Source organism: Lissotriton helveticus, chromosome 3_1, assembly GCF_964261635.1.
Source record: "Lissotriton helveticus chromosome 3_1, aLisHel1.1, whole genome shotgun sequence".
NCBI lineage: Eukaryota > Metazoa > Chordata > Amphibia > Caudata > Salamandridae > Lissotriton > Lissotriton helveticus.
Window position 1 is genome coordinate 851,923,623 of NC_136061.1, and position 6,000 is coordinate 851,929,622.

Consider the following 6,000-nt stretch of genomic DNA (forward strand, 5'->3'; position numbering starts at 1 on the left):
AGAATTAACTCGAAAGAGATCAAGAATGGCAGGTCAAGGCGGAAGGATCAGGTTAGAATGTGGGGCCTGGTGGAACAAGCCAGGTTTTTAAGGCCTTTGGAAAGAAGGAAGATATCATACCCCGTTCGGGGGAACCTGTGGGCAAGCAGGGGCTGCTGGTTCTCAGCCGTGGGGGCTGGAGTCCTTTTCCCCCGCTGTCCCAGAGTTCGACCTACTACGGCTCTGGAAAACTGGGCCAAGTACATTCCCTTTAACACTTAACTGTCAGTGATAGTGACGGAGACCATTCAATGGCTTCTCGGAGCTAGTGTGAGGGTGCGTAAGCTCCAAACTCAACCATATCCCAGCAAGGCAATATCTGATTGTCCAACCAATTGCTTTACTTAGATAAAGAAAACTACTTTAATTACACATGTAAAATGTAATACCTCACAGAACAGGCTACATGTACAATTAATTTACTGGCACTTGGGCTACTGTACTTTGGGTCCTGCTACCCCTCTGCCAGATGTCCCTCATCTGTGTAATTTATTTTTTTTAATTATTTTTTTATTGCATTTACAGGCAAGGCTACATAATACAATAAATGTGCAGAAATGGTTAATATATAACACAACATGCAAAAACAAACCGGGCAAGGCAGACCCATCATCATTATCTTGACATGTTACATAATCTATTGTTCATATATTATTGTAGTCATGCATAAGGACCTAGTGTACATTGTCGGTCCAAGGGGACTGATAGATCCCAAGTTATCGGACAGTGTTGCCAATGGTCAACAACATAAGCATTAAAAGTAAAGCTTGATTGTGGAATATCATATAATTTCGATTTTTCAAGGTAACCATTAAATGCCCTACTCAACAGAACCCCCTGTCTTCTTTCCGATCAAATATTGTTGGTATAGTCCCTAAAAGCCATTGGGACGGCTCTGTGGTGGGAGTAGCTCGTTGTATGTATCTGACTGGATATTACAATATGGCATATCAGCGTTCCAATCCTTGATTAGGGGTATTGGCTCTTTGGCCCAGCACATGGCTATTGTACGCTTCGCAAGTAATAAGCCTATTGTTACTAGCTTTCTGCAACTGGCTACTATCTCCGTGTCATAGCCCAGTAGGGCCACCAGTGGGCTAAATTCCGGGTGCTGCCCAACGATGTCACTCAACACCGAAAAGACCCTCCTCCAGAACGCCAAGACATCTGGGCATTGCCATGCTAGATGAAAGAACCCAGCTTCCTGCTCTGAGCATCTGTCACATCTTGCAGAGTCTTGTAACCCGTAACAGAACAATCTTTTAGGAGTGTAATATACCCTATTAATATACTGAGGGGCCCATTATGATGTCGGGCGAATTGCCCCCGCCAGGCTGGCGGTTGCCACCGCCAGCCTGGCGGGGGCAATCCGCCTGACATCCACACTAGTTTCCCCCCCGCCATATTAGTATGGCGGCGGGGACCTCGGCGGACGGAAAGACCGTCCTCCGCTTTTCCGCCCGGTCGCCTTGCGGCCGGGGCGGAAAAGGAATAATATGGTGGCGGTGTCTATCAGATACCGCCAGCCATATTACAATGGGCTTTTGAAAATGCGGAAAGGCATGCGGTCTTTACTCTGGGGGCCCCCTGTGGGCCCCCAGAGTGGAGGTGGGGGGTGCACACAGGGGGGTACCTGTAGTACCCCCTTCATTTGCATTTACAAAGCGGCAGGCACCGCGCGGTGCCTGCTGCTTTGAAATACAAATACTGCAATGCATTTTTAGCATTGTGGTGGGCGGTGCAGAGAGCACCGCCCACCACAATGCTAAAAATACAGGATGTGCCCTCCACTGTGGCGGGCACATCCTAATACCCCCCACGGGACCCCCGCCATTATGGTGGGCGGTCCCTATTACCACGAGGATGGCGGGCGGGCAAAGTCTGCCCACCATCCTAATGACCCCCTTAGTGTTTTAAGCAGTGGCGTGGGATACACATCTCGTCCTCACAGCAATATGCCCAACATTTGTCATCTATAATCAAGTCTAGGTCTATCTGCCAGTTTTGCCTGGCCTTTTGGAGTTGCGCCTTCCTAGGTTCTTGCACAGCAGAGTATAGCATAGTTATTAATTTTGCAGGGGGTTCTGCCTGTATGACATGTGAGGCATTGCGGTGGGTTCTTGCTTGTCATCGCCAAGTAGTTCACACCATGCATGTCTATCCCTTAGGAAGTGGAATTGGTATGAAGGCGAGAGCCCTAGCATCTCCTCAATCAGTTCCTCCCACTTGTGTGCTATCTCATCCTGAAAGAAGTCGCCCAATTTGAGAATGCCTATGCATGTCATTGTGCGTCGCACATCCTTCTCTCTACCAGTTGGCAACCAGGTGCACCAATTAAGTGGCGTTAACGCTGAATACATTAGCGCACCCGCTTGAGCTTCTTGCAACCTACGCCAGGCGTACGTAGTGGTATTTAGAGAATCCAGGATGTTGTGTCGCAGAGTGGAAGGCTTAAACAGGATCTGTGGGATCAGCTGGGTCAGCTGCTATTCTTTCTATATGCAGATGTGGTGAGTCTTGTGGGCCATGTATCCAACCAAAAGCGTTAGAGGCCTATGCTACTCTGTAATACAACTCTAGGTCAGGCGCCCCCAAACCCCAGAGTTCGGCAGTGTCAGGGTTTCCAAACGGACCCTTGGCTGCTTCCTGGCCCAGGCTAGTTTGATTAAGAGTGAACGCAATTTGTCAAACACAGTGCGTGATAGTAGTATAGGGATATTGACAAAAAGGAATTAGAATCTGGGGAGGACCACCATCTTCATCAGGGAGACCCGCTCTATCAGGGAAAGTCTTATCCATCTGTTGACGTCCTCCTCTAATCTTGAGATGGCTCTTCCGTAGTTCTCTACCAGTACGACAGCTGGATCCATGTGGATTTGCATCCCTAGATAGCGGACAGGATCTGTCGTCCACTGCATTGGGAAATCTATTCTGGCTGGGGTTGTCATGGGCGTTAGCGGAAAAACTAATTATGTATCCCAGTTGATTCTAAGTCCCGATAGTCTCCCAAACTGTACCACCTCCGCAAGAATGGGTTTAATATGTAACGCTGGATCTTGGCCATACAGCAGGGTATCATAAGCATGTGCTGAAATAATTAATTGATAGCCTGGGAAGTGCAAATCTCTGTGGCTGTGATATTCCCGGAGGGTGCAGGCTAGAGGTTCAGCCACCAGCGTGTATAGCAATGGAGACAAAGGGCAGCCCTGGGACGTCCCCCTGGAAATAGTAATCGGGGACGTGACTGTCCTGCCCAGATGTATCCTAGCTGTAGGCAGGCTGTACAGTGTCATAATTAATTTGCAGAAGACCTATCCCACTCCAGCTCTCTTCAATACCACCATCATGAATGTCCATTCCACAGAGTCAAAAGCTTTTTCAACGTCCAAGAAGACTGCTGCCGCCTTGACTACAGGATCTAATTTTTGAATTGTACCAAATATAGTTCTTAGATTCCGGGTCAGTTTGCTTCCCGGGACAAATCCTGCTTGCTCCGGGTGGACAACTAATGGTATCAATGGGGCGAGCCGGTTGGCCAGTATTTTTGCATAAATCTTGGTATCAACGTTAAGTAACGTCAATGGTCTAAAAGAGGAGCAGAAATCGGTCGACTGCCCTGGTTTCAAAAGCATAACTATTAATGCCTCTCATAGTGGGGGACATTGTTCCAGTTTGTGCCATATCCTCACATAGCTAGATGTGGAACTGTTAGATATCAAGTCAAGTCAAGTCAGGATTTATATAGCGCACTACATACCCATAGGGTCTCAAGGCGCTTGAGGAGGGGGGGAGGTTTACTTATCGAATATCCAGGTTTTAAGTTGTTTTCTGAAGGCTAGGTGGTTTTGAGTAAGGCGGAGGTGGATGGGAAGGGAATTCCAGGTCTTGGCCGCTAAGTAGGAGAAGGATCTTCCCCCCATGGTGGCTTTGTGGATGCGCGGAACAGCGGCGAGGGCTTGGTTGGATGAACGCAGCTGGCGGGTGGGGGTGTAAAAGGAAAGGCGCGTGTTGAGACAATCAGGTCCAAGTTCGTATAGGGCTTTGTGTGCGTGGGTGACGAGACGGAACGTTATTCTCTTGTTGACGGGAAGCCAGTGAAGGTCTTTCAGGTGAACGGAAATGTGGCCTGTGCGGGGGATGTCTAGTATGAGTCTGGCTGAAGCATTTTGGATGCGTTGGAGTTTTTTCTGCAGTTTTGCGGTGGAACCGGCGTAAAGGGTGTTTCCGTAGTCCAGACGGCTTGTAACCAGTGCGTGGGTGACCGTTTTTCTTGTTTCGGTGGGGATCCAGCGAAATGTTTTTTTGAGCATGCGTAGGATGTTGAAGCATGAAGATGAGACGGCGTTGACTTGTCTGGTCATCGAGAGTGAGGAGTCCAGGAGGATGCCCAGGTTCCGTGCGTGGTCCGTCGGTATGGGGGCTTTTCCTAGGGCTGTTGGCCACCACGAGTCGTCCCAGGCGGAGGGGGATGAACGTAAGATGAGGACTTCCGTTTTGTCCGAGTTTAGTTTCAGACGGCTTTGCTTCATCCACTCGGCTACTTCTTTCATCCCTTCATGTAGGTTGGTTTTGGCGGTGGTTGGGTCTTTGGTGAGTGAGAGGATCAGCTGGGTGTCATCAGCGTAGGAGATGATGTTGAGGTTGTGTTGGCGTGCGATGGTTGCGAGGGGGCTCATGTAGACGTTGAAGAGGATGGGGCTGAGTGATGATCCTTGCGGGACGCCGCAGATGAATTCGGTGGCCTCTGACTTAAAAGGGGGGAGGCGGACTCTCTGAGTTCTTCCAGCGAGGAACGAAATGATCCAGTCCAATGCTTTTCCTTGAATTCCGATGTTTCTGAGGCGTTGTATCAGGGTGCTATGGCAGACTGTGTCGAAGGCTGCGGAGAGGTCAAGGAGGATGAGGGCGACTGTGTCTCCGTTGTCCAGTAGTGTTCGAATGTCGTCTGTTGCTGCGATGAGGGCGGTCTCGGTGCTGTGTTTGGCTCGGAAGCCAGACTGTAAGGAGTCGAGTGAATTGTTGGTTTCGAGGAAGGCGGCGAGCTGATTGTTGATGGCTTTCTCAATGACTTTGGCAGGGAATGGGAGGAACGAGATGGGGCGGTAGTTTTTGAGTTCGGTGGGGTCAGCTGTGGGTTTCTTCAGAAGGGCACCGAGTTCGGCGTGGTTCCAGCTTTCTGGGAATGTGGCGGAGTTAAGGGAGCAGTTGATGACATCTCGGAGGTGGGGTGCGATAATGGAGTCTGCTTTGTTGAAGATGTGATGGGGGCATGGGTCTGTAGGGGATCCTGAGTGGATGGAGTTCATCAGGCGAATGGTGTCTTCTGTGGTGATTGGGTTCCAGTCGAAAAGGTTATTCGGAGGAGGTACAGGTTCGGAGGGGAGTGGGGTGGACTGGTTTACGGGTTGGTTGTCAAAGCTGTTATGAATGCCGGCGATTTTGTCATGGAAGAATGAGGCGAGGGAGTCGCAGAGGACTTGAGAGGGGGTGATGTCGTTAGAGCTGGCGGTGGGGTTAGTGAATTCTTTGATGATGTTGAAAAGTTCCTTGCTGTTGTGGGCGTTGTTGTCTAGTCGGTCTTTGAGTGCTGATTTCTTGGCTGTCCGGATTAGTTGGTGGTGTTTGCGGGTGGCGTTTTTGAAGGCGGCTTGGGTGATAGTGTTTGGGTCTGTTTTCCAAGTTTTCTCAAGGGAACGACAGAGCTTCTCGGATTTCTTGAGGTCATCGTTGAACCAGGGGGCGTTCTTGCTTCCTTGCTTGATTTGATGTTTTTTCAAGGGTGCTAGTTTGTCGGCGGTTTGGGTTAACCATTGTGTAAGGTTGATGGCGGCTTGGTTAGGGTTCGTTGAATAGGCAGGGGGTTTTTGAAGAAGCGATGTTGAGATCTGGTCGATGGTGACTTTGTTCCAATTTCTTCGCAGAGTTGGTTGAGGGTGGTTGTGGATCGAGGTCTTATTGTAA